The following is a 17,559-nucleotide window of genomic DNA, read 5'->3' on the forward strand; positions in this document are numbered from 1 at the left end:
TAAGAAGGAATAAAACAAAGTTATGTTAGCTCAGTGGATTGAGCGCGGGCTGCGAACCAAAGTATCGCAGGTTCGATTCCCAGTCAGGGCACATGCCTGGGTTGCAGGCCATGACCCCAGCAACTGCACATTGATATTTCTCTCTCTCTCTCTTTCTGCCTCCCTTCCCTCTCTAAAAATAAATAAATAAAATCTTTAAAAAAACAGAGCTATGTGTTTGAGGAACTAAATCAATGTAATCTGTATGTCTACGATGGCTCAAAAAGGAAGGGATGAGATGAGAAAAGGCATGGAAGGCCTTGAAGACCTTCAGAGTGTTGTCAGGAGTGTATCCTGTCAATCATTCCACATTAATAAATATTAAACAAGCAAAAAAAGGTTCTATGTTCAAACATTAGCTCATATGGCATAGCTTTCTTGTTAGAGTCAATAGTAGAGATTCATATAACCTTTCTTTTAATAATATGTGCTGTGAGTTTTCAAGAGAAAATAGACATAGTGTACCATATTTGCACATTTTATTTGACTATGGGTTCCTTTATTTGTGGAGAGTTTTTGGAGTATCTTGGAAACATTTTAAGAAATGTAGTGAAGTTTATGTTTACAGTAGGAATTAGTTATATAATCACACTGACCTATTAGAAATATATTTGGCTTTAAGGTCCAGGATGGCCTAAGAAAAGATGACTAGAAACAGACAATCAGGTGATATTCTAGTAGCAGTGGAAATCAAGAAATGAGAAGAAAGAAAAGAGGTAAAAAATAATACTAAGGAGATATACAAAATAGAACTTACTAACTTATTAGCTGTGGACAATTATAATTCCTGGCTTGGTCCACTAGATGGATGCTACACTATTTGGATTCCTAGTTAGGACTAGTGATGAAGAAAAATGTACACATTTGAGGTAAAAGATAACCAAGCACAATTCAGATATTTCGAGTTTGATTTGCCTAGGATACGTACAGGGTAAATGCTTATGAGATGACTAGACAGCTGTATCTCAAAGAGAAGAGGAGAAGACCACTGCAATGGAGGCAAGAAGACAGCCAGCAGAAATGAAGCCGAGAAAGTGTGACTCACACATGATGGTCAAGAAAGGAAGAGAAGTACCAGGAAGTCTCAGGCAGGCCAACGCTCCCACCAAAAGGATTAGAAAAGTCCGGATAAATTACAATAACCAAAATGTTAAAACAGGCATTTGCATAAACAATGGCACTTCTAGGAACACAGATTTTAGGAGGTCAATCTCTCTGACATGGTGCTGTGATCAGTCTCCAGCCATGTCTCCTTTCCCATGAGACCATTCGGAATTCTGGGATTAGGCTGTGTTTCTAGCCCAGCACAGACTTAGGGCCTCTGAGAAGAGAAAGTGGAAACCGTGCAGCTCACTAGAATTGTGCGAAAAAGGAACGACAAATTGGAAATTTGGGAGCCTAGTTTTTCTTTTAATGTAGGCTGTGGTAAAAAAATATAAAATATAGGAGAGAAGTCAAGAAAAACTAGAATTAAACAGTATTAACTGTAGTTAGACATTAGGAGTTCTCTGGTAACTTCCAATAGATAGTTTTACTACAGTGGAGAGGCAAAGGCTTGATTGACAGCTATACTAATTAACATTTATCAAGCACTTACTATATACAAGAGTCTGTCCTAAACTAGCATACGCATTCATGTGAGCACACACCCCACCACACACACATATCATATGAGGTACGTATTATTTTTATCCTTACTAAAAACAAAAGTAAAGTAATGGTACCGAAGGCTAACAGCCTACCGACAAGCAGCAGTCAGGAATGTCCCCTGGCTAGCCTCCCTCTAAGTTGCATTCTCCCATCAATGTCACCACACTGCCTCTCTCAAGATAAAGCAGCAAACACAGTGAGAACACTTCCTTTAAATAGGCTTTAAATTTCCTTTTAAAGTTTCAAGTTTAAATTTTAAAAATCAATGTCATTCAACTGGCATTCTAATTAGGTATTATATTGACAAAATAGCAGTATCATCAGCATGACAGCCTTCCCATCCTGACACTGTACTTCTAGAACCATCCAGAAGCCAATGACAGTAGGACACAGGCAGCAGGCTGGGTGGCCGATTCATTTCCCATCCATCCACTCTCCTCATAAGCTTTCCCTATGTTACTTCTTGTCCACTTCAAGTTTGTCCTTGGTGATTACTGATTTCACTGTAATAAGTTAAAGTTGAGAAGTAGGAGAACAAAGTCTTTGGAGGAAGAGAAATGCTTCATGACGAAAGGACAGCTGACCTAGGAACATAGAGATATTCAACTGTGTATACACAGGATTTACACTTCATCTAAACGTGTTTGATATGAAAACAATTACCGTGTTACTCTTTAAATACTGAACCAAAGGCTTAGCAAGAAACAGAGGAGGGGATCAGACTTTAAAATATAGATATGATGCAGCTCTCGTTACAATATTTTATGAGGATTAAATAGTACCACATGCAAAAGTACGACATAAACAAAATAAGGTTATCACCATTCTTTTTATGTCAGATTTGTATGTGTATCCCAGAAAAATATTGTACTTGCTTGAATGTAGAAAGAGAAGGCATTGAAAGAAAAAGGGAAAAACCCATTTTTGAAAAACAAAACATCCTTATGAATGAACCATATATTTGTATAATTAGTCAGTTTTGTTTTAGTCAGCAGTACTTAAATTATTCTAATTTCTAGGCTTATTTTGGTTTTATTTGCTTGAATTGTTTAACTTCCATTGCTCCTTATAAGTGATAACTTTAAACATAATGACTACACCCTTGAGAAAAAACTTTATTTGTTCTTTTAAATTGAGCTTTCTTCTGGACAATAAATTTAGGCCTTGATTCAAAAGAATCGGTTCTTTATTAACGAAAAAAAAATGTTTCTCTTTTTAGTCACCTCATTTTCCCTCCTAAGTGTTGTCTTTGCCTCATTAATGAGAGCTAGAGGAAATTTCTAAGATCAGATTCCTTTACTGCTAAGGATCTAATCAGTGTTATCGCTCCGACAGAGCCCTCACCTTGTCAGGCTCTTCTGTCCAGTCAGGGGAAACAAATCTGAATGGCTTAATTACGCAGAGCTTGCTTGGGCTAATGCTCAGGTCAGATGTAATGCTTGGTGTCAAGTAGTCTACCAGGGCTTCCCAGAAGAGGAGAGCAGTGAAAGCGATACCAAACATCAACTTGAGCCCATCCAGGAGGCCAGCCCAGGAACAGAACACACGGGCTCTGCTTTTTATGCTGCTTTCCCTCCACTCCATTACCTGAAATGCTGAAGGTGAGGATTCTAATCAAGTTTTTGCTACTCTAGCAACATTCTTGGATTATTAAGTAAATAACTGAAGTTAAATTAAAGTAGGGAGGGGAATACAGACCCAAAAGACAAAGAAAACTTTATCCTATGGTAAACTGACTTAGTACAGAGGAAGCACCTCATATAATGGAAAGCTGAACTCAAAATCAGGAAGCCTGAGATCTAGTTGCTGGTCCACTATCACATGTAATCCAAGTAGTTTATTTAACTCTGTTCTTTGTAGCCTCATTTAGGCATCATTGGCCTCGCTTATATCACAAGTTTCTTGTGAAGACTGAACGGTATACGTGAAATGATTAAATTATACATGAAACACTATGTAGTAAAAGATATTATAGGTATTTTAAAAATCTAGAAAAAAAATCGCACTTCATTTCATTTCGATACACAATGATGTTAAACTAGTGTTGCCTCCAAAGTCAGACATGCATATAGTTCACATTCCGTAAGTGTAATTTTAACTTACAGAAAAATGTATGTAAAATTACTCATGTGACTTCATGTAAAATTGAAACCTATTTAAAATGACCTTCCCTTTTTTAATTTAAATTTTAGACTTTAAAAGAAAATGTAAAGCCTATTTAAAGGATTTCTGAGGGTACATGAGAGGGAAACGATAACCGCCAGTGTGAGATAACCAAGTACAATATCTAAAGCATCAGTCAGAGGAGGGGCTCTACACTTTTTTATAACGAGGGAAAAACGAGAGTATAAATGAAGATAGAAGTAAGTTTGGAGGTTTGGTAGATAAGAGCATTTTTACTGTATGACTTCAATTTTCTCAGCGATGAAGGATAGGCGGATAAGGAGGAGGAGTTTGGGAGTTGGTGAGAGTCAGATGCAGGGGTACAAAGAGGAGAAGGAACAAGAAAAATGAAACGGGATACTGCAGCTGTACGTCCAAGCGCACAGTGAGCACAACTGAAGTCGGCGCCGCGGATTTCTTGTCATCCTGATCTACCATGAACAGTGGTTTCTTTTAAACGTAGTGTAATGTGCTTGGTTTTAAGCCTATAAAATAGTAGACAGGAAAAAAAACAGGCAAAAATTGTATGGAAATAGTAAATGTAATGAAAAAAAGCACAATGAAATCAAGTTTTAATATGGCGAGCAAGTTGATGAACTGAAGAAAGACAGAACGTCTGATGGACTGATGCTCCCCATGAGGTTGGCGGATGACGTCAGTAACCTGAGCAGAGTAGAAGAGAATGAGTTTATGTTATGGTCAGAGAGTGAGATGTTTGCATGTAAAGTGAGAACACTGGTGAAATATTAATATTATAGGATCTGTTTAACCAGTGTATCAGGTTAAAATAAGGTAGGTGATTTGGGGAATTAAGGTAAAATGAGGAAGGTGATTTCTGGAGATGAGGCAAAATAAGAAAGGTGATTTAGGGGAAGGAGGAGGTGGGGAGAGCAACTAGTACTGAAGTGAACAGAAGATAATGACTTGGGGTCCCGAGGGAGGCAATAATGGGGATGAATGGTACCATGGTTGAAAGGAAAGAAACACAAAGGAGAGGAGTGTTTACTATCCACTGACCTGATCCTAAGTGAGTTGGGAATTAATATCTGCTTTTTAGAGGCTGTTTTGTAACATGTGTCTACAGGCTAGAGTCACAAAGAGAACAGTATTATAACTATGATTAACTGCATAAGTAACTTTTCAAAGTCTGTCTTCCTCTACTAAAATATAAGGTCTTTGAGTACAGTGACAGTTCTTACTCGTCAATGGCATCAGTGAACCACAGGACCCCTGTTGAAAGCTGGAACTAGAAGGAGTTCCAAGATGTTAAAGAAAACAACTATGTGATATCAGTGGATGATTCTAAACAGTTTTGCCTTAGGACAAAGTATGGGATAAAATATTCAGTTCATCTTTACCTAACTGATATAACTCTGTTAACATAATAAAATAACTCTCCCTTGAGAAACTTCCAGATTATTTTCCCAAGCTAATTTAGAAATCATGAAAATACAATTACTTCCCTTGAATAGTTAAAAACCGTAAGGAATACATTTCTGCTTAGAGCTCCCAGAAGAGCTTGTGCCGAACAAGTCAAATATACAGGTGCATAACGAATCAAAAATCAGTTATTTTTCTTAAGACATCCTAACATTAAACAGGTCCACTTCCTTAGGACTGGTCCTGTCAAGACTTAACCTTAGGACTCTGCAGTTTGCAGGGAGTAATTAGGCTTCCAGAGATTCTGAAACCACACCCTGGTACCTGAGTGCACACAGGCTGTGTGCAGAGCTACAAGGTCTGCTGCTCAACAGAAGCTGGTGTTGAGCGGCTTTCTCTGTCTCATTCAACACACACACACACACACAGTCCTATCTACCCACACAATTATAACAATATACTAGTAAATTAAGTTGATTTTAGCATGCAGATTCAATGTATAGTATAGTCAAGTATTCTTCAATAAAATGTCAATGTTACAAAAATATCCTGAGGTTTAGCATTACCAACTGCCTAAGTGATGAAAGGAACTGCTACACTATCTAACACAGGTGACAATATTAGTTATAACAAGACCACACTTGCATGGAGACTACAACATCCATCCAACCACAAGCCTTTCCAGTGATACTGAGTTTACCTGACGAACAACAGAACATCAGCCAAAAAACACCGCCAATGTCTGGTAAAACAGTGAAAATGCAGGATCACAGATCAAAAGGAGAAAATGAAACTTAGGGGATTTCAAAGTAGACTGGATTTTAAAAAAAATCCAAAGAAGGAGATTTTCAGAAGACTACACCAAAATGAAAATGCAAGCATAGTACATTCCTATACTTCAAGTTAGTCCAGGGAGTTAACTATCCCTAATGCAATCGCCAAAATATCTAGAAGATCTAAATAAAGGAACTAACAATATTTTTAGATCCTGTGCTAGAATATTTAAGTTAATAATAATAATCCATTAGCTATTTAAATTATTTTTCATTCCCCAAATCTTGCACTTGCAAAAAATTGTCAAGTCTTTTTAATTTGGATATTGATGTCAATTAATATGTATAAAAACAGGACTCTATAATGTGGCAAAGAGAGTCCCAGACAAATTTTTCATCTCTGAAAACAAACTCAAAACTTGAACCAAAGATAAACAATATTCACAAAATGAATGTCACAGGAGCGTTTGTGTTCTCTGCACATTATCCATAGCGTTAAGGTTCCTTTGGGAGGGTAGGGGCGGGAGAACATAGACTGCTCTCTCAAATGGGTTTTAGTGTGAGTCCTTCATGATAAGGGAGATACACCCAATACATGAGCACACACACACACCCATACCACAGACAAGTGCACCCCCAGTCACAGGACCCAATTCAAATCTTTTTTCCAGGGTCATTGTGAGGATTAAAAGAGATTATACACAATCTAGGTGGTTCTTCACAAATGTTAAGCCCTTCCTCCCTTTCCTGTCCTTCTCCAGGGACTATTTCATCATAACCAGCGCCTTAGACCCAGCCAGTGATATTAGGACCAGCAGCTCCAGGCGGCCATGATGCTGAAGACCACAAGGAAACACTTCTTGGCCCTCAGACTGCAACAGACTCAGCACCATACACTCACTAGGTTCCTCATTCTCATTTCCAATGCAAAAACAACAATAACAGAAATGCTTGGAACCATGTGACATGCACATCATTGAAGGACCGTTACATGATTCCTTTTTTCACTTCAATTAAACGGCTACATGTGAAGCTGGCCTCAGTATAATGTGCCCAGCTCCTTGAGCGGCATCCCCAGTGCTGAGGTAGGCAGACAGAGCATAATACTACATTCTTTAAACATCTTTAAATATGTATTCAGAAACAAATTGAAATAGGACCCACTATTCATGGTAGAGACTAATTTATGTTAGAGTATGAATTTAGCAAAAGAGAGGAAAAGTCAAAAAGGCAATTGGGAGAGGGAAATGAAAGTTAAGTGAAATAACCCAAAATGTAAAAATGCCATTCAATACATTTTTCATCCTGTGGACCCACCCTAAAATACATAAACAAGCAACTTACACCATAAAAGATGTGGTGTAACACTGAAAGTGGAGAAGCAAAGGGCAGCAAATCGTCAGCAAAATGTCATTTCTGTATCTTTACTATCATAGCTCCACCATCTGGGTTATATTTTATGGTTAGTTGTCTGAGCCAAAAATAAATGATGGTTAAGGTTGCTATTTCTATCAACATGACACTGAATTACAGGACTATTTCTCCTCACTTCCAGAGATGTGCCATTTGTCTTCCTGCAATCCACAGCCAGAGCCTTTTAAATTTTAGCACCAACAGTCCAATCTTACACATAGCAGATCACTTGCACGACTACATATGAAAAAAATGCTTTCAAACTAACACAGTAAATCTGTTTCTTAGCAAAGTTTAGTGAATCTCAAGAGCTTTAATTTATGATCATGCAGCTCAATTAAGAAAATTAAAATTAGTAATGCAATCTGTATGTACCATCACATGAAATAACTACTAACATGAAATCTGCTGATAGTATGTACTTATAGAGAAAAAAAGCTTTAAGGGAACTAGGTGATTAATTGTTATTGAACAGGCAGCATAATCAGATCTGCGTATATCAAGGCCAAGTTCAACTAAACTTGAGCTCCTCCATCACAAGTGAGAACATATTAAGTAATGACTTTATTAAGACCACATGTAAAACAGAACTCTTTACTTTCATCATGTTGGTTTAACAAGTTAACAATTGAATAATTTCAAAAATTTGTACGCAAAATTAATTAGAGTAACCAACGTATGTACTCCTACTTAAATTTAGGGATAAAAATCTCCATGAACTTTTTATTCTTATTTTATTTTACAAGTAAAGAACAAGTAAAGTAATAATTTTTGCTATAAGGACTGAATGGTGAAAATATATCTAGCTATTACTATATACTTTAAGATGTTAGTGCTTCTAGTCAGTAAAAAGTTAGTGAAAATTCATAATTACTGGGGGAAGTACTGGGAAATATATTTAATAGTAAGCTTCCACAAGGAGAAAAATAATAGAAAAGTTTAGAAAATATCCTAAGAGTACAACAGAGCTAGACATCCTAGCACTGCTGGAAAAAAAACTACAAATATAAATACACATATGTATTTGCTGTGACTTTTTCCTAATGCATACATTTAATTTGCATATATTTAATTTTATTGTTTGCAAAATACCAACTCAAACATTTGCTGATATATTTAATAAAAAGTTTGTGCTTCAACTTTAGTCAAAAGTTTATGTGCCATAAATCAGCAAAGATGCAAACTTACATTAAGAGTCTTTCTTGGTAAACTTTTAAGGAAAATTGCTATCCACAATGTTCAGAGATCTTAAATTAGCTAGAACTGAAGCCAGAAATCTCACTCCAAAAAATTAAAAAGGATAAAAAGTAGAAAATGGTGTGCTTTTCCATATTATATAGTCAACACTGTTTCAGAAGAACACCCATTACCCCACTGGGTGTCTGGCAATCAATCAAAATGGGCTATTTGAGGCAGATAATTTTAGAACTTGCAGTACTGATAAGAAAGGAATCCTTGGCACTCTGTACAATCAAAAAAGTCTGAAACTGTATTAAAAATGTGACAGATTCATAAACAATTGTTTGTTACCCAGACAATACAAAAGAAATAGAATATAACTGGGTGCTAAAGCAGGATGGGGAAAGATCAAGTACAGGGTTCAGCACAAATAATGCCCCCATTTTAACTACAAAATGTTTTATTAAACAATCATAAGCATATAATTCAGTAACATAGCAATATCATACTCAAGCACATCTTATGCCATTTTAGGTGAAATGTTCAAATCAAAACTACAAATTATTACACCCATAACATTGCCCTACTCAACCACACTCAAGCAGGCATTACTTCTGCCAGACCCTGTGCCTTTGCTGAGAACAGGCAATGGAAAAAGGGGAAAAGCCTTTACTTTCAGTGACAGTATTTAGTGAAAGGTGAGGGAAAGTGATGGACACTGTAATGACAAATTACTTTCTTTAATGAATATAGTAAAGAATGGAAACCAACTGAAATGACCTGAAGGAGACAGTGAAATGAATCTAGAGATATTTAAGCTACTTGAATTTGCACTGCTTCTACATATTGGCATTAAAGTATTGAAGGCTGCAAAATACTACCTTAGAGAGACCAGGGCAGTTAAGAGTCCGCGTGCTCCAGGAAGCAGTAGAATCAGCAACATCTAGGGACTAGTAAAAATGCACATACATAGCCTCTTAGGTGATCCTGATGCAGGGTAAAGTTTGAGAACCACTCACCTAAGCATATCTACCTTAGTTTAGAGAAAAACTGAGCCAGATGTCTTTGTCTTAGTTTTACAGTTAGCAATGGAAGAGCTGGTTTTAAGAACCAGTCTTCTTGCTTCAGTATCTTTTCCTTCACATAGAAAATCAAATCACAGCAGATTCATGGGTTTACTTTTTCAGAAAGAATACTAACTTTAAAACATTTAAACAACTGGACACTCCTTCATTCATTCTTTCTTTAAAAAAATGTATTGCGCCCTGGCTGGCATAGCTCAGTGGATTGAGTGTGGGCTGCGAACCAAAGTGTCGCAGGTTGGATTCCCAGCCAGGGTACATGCCTGGGTTGCAGGCCATAACCCCCAGCAACCGCACATTGATGTTTCTTTCTCTCTCTCTCCCTCTCTCTCTCTCTCTCTTTCTCTCCCTCTCCCTTCTCTCTCTAAAAATAAATACATAAATAAAAACTTTAAAAAATAAGAAAAAATGTATTACGAGTCTAATATTCGCTGGGAACTAGAAAGAAAGATATACCTAATTTTTAAAGCTTGTCCTCAAAAGAGTTACAATGTGGCAGAAGAGATGGAGGTGACAGGAAAGGACCATAACAGTTATTTGTGATAAAGCAGAATTAGAGATATTAGAGAGTTCAGGAGTCAAAGAAAATTACTTCACCTGGGGGAAGACCAAAAAATATCAGAGAAAGTGAGTGATTCTCTGAGTGACTCTCTGGTCAAAGAGATCATCCTTCATTTTCTAAGCACTTAGCGAGCACCCACTAAATATCCTAGCCACCAAGGATGCAAAGGATGGATAAAAGACAGAACCACATACCACCAAAAATCCATAATGATTTACTGAATAAATCCAATCTGGAGTCCCAACTCTCAAAGATCAGAGCGTTCTCTGATATGTAAACAGACGTAAACTGTTCTGGTGATATGCTTACAACAAATCTTGGCAGAAAGAAAAGTAGCCAACAAATATTTAATTCAGAAGTCAACTGGGACTACTGAAAATTATTTAAATATGCTATTTTGAGGAAGTACAAAGGGAGGACTGTAACAGGAAATAAATTATTTCTGCCTAAACTACAGTTTTATTCACTTAAAGAATAACACTAGTTTAGCTTTGTCTATATTGTTTGTATAGACTTTTTTGTATCTTTTGTTAAACAGAAAAGAGGTTATGGGAAATCTTTGAAATTATCATAGGAAGACCATTACATAATATTAAACAAGCAAGGTAATACTTAAAACTTTAATTTCATTATGTTCAAAACATCAAAATATTTTATATACTCAATGATACCACAAAGTTAATTATGCATACCTTAGTTGACTGATAGATTACTATGTCTTGATTTTTATATTTTCCTTTAAATCTCCCTGAAAGACCCATGCTAATAATGGAGAAAAAGGTTCAGAAAAAAAAAATCCAAAGCAATGGGGGGGAAAAGGAAGTAAATGAGAAATATGTGGAATAACAATATGAATCTCAGTATCTACTCACCCTTGTAGCATAGCACGATACATGTGTTGTTTCTTCATTAAACAGTTATTTGATGTCTAATGTGCACAAGAGATGAACAGCACAGAAAAAGTTAGTGCCTTCATAAAAAAGCATTCTATGGGAGAAAGACAAGGGGCACACATGCACGGTGATAAAGTGCTATGGAGGTGAGGAGCTAGAGAACAAAGGGGTTGAGACACAGTCAGGGACCAGGGAAATCTCTGTGCAGGTAAAATATGAACAGATACCTGAAAGTGAAGATGGAGGGAATACCGATGCAGGCAGAGGAAGTAACAACGCAAAGACATTGAGACAGGAAAAATCTTGGAACATCCAGAAGCATAGGTCAAAGTGAGGAAGGCAGACAGCAGAGGCCAACTTCATGTGAAGTTAGCCAGGAGTAAGATCCATGGTACGAAATTTAGATTCCATTTTAAGTGCCTTGAGAAGCCAGGAGAAGATTTTGGATAGAATCCTTAATATCTGATATGTGTTTTCAACAGATCAGTAAGCAGTGAGTTGAAAGAAGAGCCTACCAGTGACAAGGAGGGAAGCTGGGAGATCTGTTGGGAAGCAGATGTTTGCAGCAAGAAGGAGGGGATTCTGGACTTCAGCAGTGCCTCACCCCATACTCTTCTACTGTGAAAAAATAAGTGAGCCAAAACAAAAAAAGGCCAGGAAAATTATAATATCTGTAGGGCTTCTTGGAGTAAATGGACAAGGCTGTACATAACTTGAGTGTCAAGTCTATAGGCCAAGTTGCCCCAATAACAAACCCATCTCTAAAGTGCCATATAGATAGCTAGAAAGAAGGAGGGAAGGGAGGGAGGGAGGGAGGGAGGAAAGAAAGGCAGGTTAAGAACGGGTTTAAGTTGGTTTCTTACATGGTGGACTAATGAATTATTTAATGGCACCAACAAGCCAAAGAGACATGGTTAAATCTAAAATCCCATACCAGGAGTTACTCAGCCTGAAAGAAGTCTCTCCATGTGTGCAAATGACAGCAACAATGAAGGGTGTTTTATTTGGATCACACAATGCTGTTTTTACTGTTACAGTGAGATATTACTTTCCAAGTTTGGATTTTATCCCAATTTTATAAATGGCAAACTAAGCAGCATGATGAAAGTTACACTACAATGCAAAATTGTTGATATACCAATACTAATGTCCAGCTTTAAATTCATTTTCTCCCTTGACTCAAACGGTGGCACAAACTGAAAGTTAAATTACTGAAACCAATTAAGTTCATGCAGTGAAAATACATATAAACTATACTGTCTTGAAAGGAGATTTTTATCCTAAGTGAGAGTCTTAGTCTTATGTTAAAATACAAATATTGATCAACATCAGCATCTTAAAATCCTAAAACTTAGCCTTTTTCTTAAGTACAGGAATGAATTATTTTGAACTGTTAAACTCTCCACCTAAAAGGAGAATATTAACTTCTCAAGAAAATAGAAATTAAGTTACCTTTATAAAAGCCAAGTCCTAAGCTAGCCCCAGTTATAAGCTTGGTCTGGGATCCTGGGTCGTCACATATTGGGAACATTACGTAAGCCTCCCATATCCCTTCAGCATTCTGTGAAACACAGGGCTGATTTGAAGGGGTCACGTGATGACATGTGAACTGTTGCAACGTGGAGTTGGCCTTCAATACATTCATTTTCCATCAAGAGTCCTGCTAAGAAAGCTCAAGGCTTCACTGAGGCCTCCTTCATTGCTAAAGCTCTCAGTGAGGTCATCCAGTCTATGGGCAAGAAAGAGTTACACTGACCTACTTCAGGAATCTCTTGAGTCATTCATGTTACCCGCAGGAACAGAACCATGCCTGGGAGCCACTACTCCTGTTCCTTGTACAGTCACTAACAGCCACCTCAAACCTACCGACCCACCCAACACACGCATACTCCAACCAAATTTATGACGATGATGGAAAATGTGAGGCGGAAAAATGCAAACAACTGCTGTTCACTGAGTGCTTATCTGCCAGACAATACCTTAGGCAATTTTGAACAAATTTGCAGCCTAGACTCAGTAAATAAATTGTACAAGGAAAGAGATAACAAGTGATTCAGCTGGGACTTTATTACAACTGGATTTGATCCTATAGCCCATGCTCTTTAAAACTGTGTAACGCTTCTTCCATTATTTAGTTACTACCACGAATTCACAAAACTGCTTCCTGAGAAAAGTTTATCCTAAGGAATTGCTCAAACACCCATCAGGTCTCCACAGTTAAAAACAACATCTAAAATTCCCCTCTCTGTGTTCTTGGGAACTCGGTCTACCTTCAGAACTTGAAATACTGAGTACAATGTTCACCTTTAGCTTAAATATCCTAACAGTATGCATCTACACATACAAGAATGTATACCAAAATTACCAGTAGCAATAGAATACATGTTTAAGTTGAAGATTTACAGCAGAGGCATATCTGGTAAGTCTAATTGGAAAGAGCATGAACAAAAGAGCTCAAGAAAAATCTATTTTTTATTATATCAAATACTTCGGCTAATGGGCCATTTTGATTTCCTAAGGATTATAAGTAAATGTACAGTTCAGCTGGAATATGTACAGAACCATCATAGAAACACCAGCATCATAATTTACCGCAGGAGAAAAATTGTTCCTCTTTCAGACTAATAGAGTAGGGGGTGAGCCGGGGTAGTGGAAAGACTGGAATAGAAGCACTCACATATAAAACAGTCATTATGTCAAAGGAATAGATACATTCGTCTACACCTTTCCTATGCTTAAGCCCTAGAGGTGTATGATTATCTTATAGTCATTGCTGTTCCTCAGAGAAACACATTTTGCTCCTTGACACATTTTTTTCAAAGTGAAAAGTGTATTACCAGAGAAGCTTGTTAAATTGATGATGATGACTTAAATTAACCAACGTTTGTCACTAAATTCCGGGGGTCATCCATTACTGAGCACAAAATGGCCTATTTTCTACATAAGAGGAAACAAAATTTAAAGAAAGTAAGAGAACCATAATTAAAATTTATATCTAGAAGACAGATAACTGTGAGAAGCCTTTTTTGGGAACAGGGTCCATATTCAGAAAAACAAAGCATCAGAGAAAGGCAAAAAAGAAATTATTCTGCAATAATCACTGTGCCTCAGTGAACAGTAAAATTATTTTTAACAATTCATTTGTTTTACAACCTCTAAAACACAATGGCTCTAGTAAAATTACTGTACAGAAATCTGATCATCTAACTTTAAATCAATCCTTTATCTGTAGTACTAAGCCCTCTTTAAATGTGAATGTCACCTATAGTAACATATTTTCAATATACTGCACTCTTACTATTTGAATTTTGCCAGCTATACATTCTCTTAAGACAAAATAAAATGAAGTGTTTCTCCATGAGTCTAAGAACAACTGCAGAAGATTTACTATATTGCTCTGAGAGATACTTTCCAGTTTCTCTCCTTACCTTGGCAGGAAAGAGAGAACTGTATTTTTAACATTCCTTAAGGGAATCATCATTAGTTTTATCACTTGCTTTCCACCAAAAAAGTGTAAATATGAAATGTTAATGAAGATGACTTGTGAGTGTTCATCTAGTATATGATCTTCTTCAGTCATTTCCTGTACTATTATCTCCATCAAAAGAAATGATCCAGGTGAAATCATAAGCAATAAGCTATCACTCTGATGTCACACACAGAAAGGGAGATTACATCAATCAGTAATAACCTTGTCAAGTTAAAATCAGACAGGAGAACAAAGTGATAATAAGTGTCTCATATCTCACATGCTAAGGGCTAATTAGTTCCAGAAAAGTCCCAGAGGGCAGAAATTTATTCTCTCTGATAAAATAAAGGAAGTTTAATAAAATGCCCTCTAAAATTTAGCTCTAAAATTCAAGAGTTTATCAATTTTATGAGAAAAGTAGATTCTAATTGTCCTGCAAAAATGTAACTACTTCATTCATTAAATGCACTAACCTCTTCATTATTAAAATATGAATTAAATTGCTTTGTTGTAAGGCAACTACTACAAGTAAATCCTGTGAACGTGTCATTTAAAATACATAAATAAAAACTAAACTTCCACAACTACATACATAAAAAGTATTATTATATTTGAAGCAATAAAACTAACAATGTTCTGAACATGTAAATATCTGTGAAACAAGTCACTAGATAGTATATATAAGTGCTAATCAAGAATATGTAAGTACTAATACAGAGGGAAGGGTTCAAGGGGCAAATCTTCATTTTAGCACCTAATTTTGTGCCCAGCATGGTGTAAGCCAACACAGAGAAAGAAGTTAAAGTGGAATACATGGATGCTGTCCTCAGTAGCAGAGACACTATTTTGAAAAGCAGGCATCTATATGTGTCAGGCACGGGCTAGACCTGCAAAAATCTACTGAAACACAGAGAATCTAAATGTCAGGTGAAGCTGGGGAGGCTCAAAAGAAGGTTACATTCTATCTAACATGAAGGCTAATAAGAGAGATCTGAAAATCAGACAAACGGTTTTGGTTCCCCAAAATCAGTTGGCAGGATGCCCAGAGGTTGGATACTGATGCCCAGGAGGCCAGTTATTCAGGAGAATGGCACATAGAAATCTAGGTCATGGCGGGAACAGAGGATGATACCCAGATATGGAACACATTACAAGATAATGTAATTCATCAACTGACTTTATCATAAAAAAAAATAAGGTATGGTTTGGGTAGTGATAAGAGTTGAGTCAGTTCCACCTACAAAGTTTCCAGCCAGAGAGATTCTGAAAACAATGTGTCACTGATAGAAACACAGAAACTGGGACAGAGTTGGAGTATAAAGAGTAAATACATATAAACAGTACACGTTCAAAGTATTAAGAGCTACATACATAAAATATTCTTATACAGGTATTCTTAGAGAAAAATCTTTCTTTAGTTACATGCATTAGTCTTAAGGAAAAGAACTGACAAATGGTAAATTTGGGATAGTTGTTCTCATTTCTTGAAATCATTGGTGTAGGATCTAGGAAGTAATACATTCTCTAAAAGCAACTTCCAGATAATGAATGTGCTGCAATTTTTCCATGTAATAAGGCAAAATCAATTTAACATTCTCTGTGTCTGCAAGAAAGTCTTTAAACCAATTAAATTAACTTTCCCTTCTGCTGATTGTACTTTGCTAGTCGATTATGCTTAACCCAGAGCAGAAAGTCCTTACTTTTGAGCCATGATAGTTTCCTAGAAACGACATTTTACAGCTGTAAAGGGGATTATGCTTTCCCATAGGAATGATGTTATAATTTGGGTAGAGCTTTTGACATCAATAAATTATGAAGTTGTCAATCATGTATTATTACAACAGAAGAGAAATGCAAATATATATTCATGCACAACGATAATCATTTGAAAGAGTAAAATGATGTTCAAAGTCATCTCCTAGAATTTTAGTACCTAGGCAACCTTAAAAGGTATCTAAATTGCAACATCCTATTTCCTCAGATAAGAGCCACACATAACTTAAATTAGATTCCAAAAGGTTTCAGTATATTAGAGATAGAAACAAGACTTTAACTAAGTTCGACTGATCAAAGGCCAAGGTACTTAACGTTCTATTACACTTCACCCCCCAACTTCACAAAGCCACATACAATAGTCCTGGATAACCAGCACTGGCGAGGAGAGCTGATGTATTTAAAAGTAAAGACACTCCACATGAATGTCAACTCTACCATATTCAAGTCTTTGTATTTTCACATATAATACAGATGCTAGAAATCTTAGAAAAATCATTCATACATGTTTCTTTAGAAAGCATATAATATGCAGCATACAATAGCCTTAACTTTTGGGATGGACTTCTAGAGATTACTTAGATACTATACATATATTTCTTCACCAGAAGAGAAAAATAAAACCACCTTAGGAGTTATGCTGTTTAAATGTAGCCCGTGTATCATCTGTCATGGAGGATTCAGTGAACTGGTCAGGCATCAAGAGACCAAGATTCCAACTCCTGCTTTGTTATTAACATGTACAGATATGCTACATGGAATGAGATGGCAGAACTGGGTAGCTCATTCTTTTTAAAATTTTAATGAGCTACGACTCTGACTTCAGTTGTCAACTTTTGGTGAGGAAGACTTGCTATATTCAGGTCTTTAGGGTCCAGGGCAGCCCTGAAGGAATAAAGAAGGACAGACAGAGGTTGCATGAGAGCTGTGATGTATTGGAGGGAGGGGAGAGAAGGGGTGACACTTTGTCCTGATAGTAGCGGGAGAAACACAAACTTCAAAAACCAAAGTCTTCTGTAGTCAATCCAAGGTAACTGAGGTGCTGGCAGAGGACCAGATGCAGAAGACACAGCAGCTGCCAAGTTAAAAGCAAAAGGAACGTGGTATCCTGCTGCCCCAGTGTTAGAGTAGTGATTACTAGGTAAGTGCTTCAAACTTTGACAGGGATGGCAAGGGGACCGAC

The 17,559-nt window shown here is 36.8% G+C and overlaps 1 protein-coding gene across 8 annotated transcripts in view; it reads right to left on the bottom strand.

The window, feature by feature from the left end:
• Window positions 1–17,559, bottom strand: part of PTPRK (protein tyrosine phosphatase receptor type K) — a 490,478-nt gene that overhangs the window by 241,911 nt on the left and 231,008 nt on the right. The window lies entirely within an intron of this gene.

Source organism: Phyllostomus discolor, chromosome 4 (assembly GCF_004126475.2).
Source record: "Phyllostomus discolor isolate MPI-MPIP mPhyDis1 chromosome 4, mPhyDis1.pri.v3, whole genome shotgun sequence".
In the NCBI taxonomy this organism is placed as follows: domain Eukaryota; kingdom Metazoa; phylum Chordata; class Mammalia; order Chiroptera; family Phyllostomidae; genus Phyllostomus; species Phyllostomus discolor.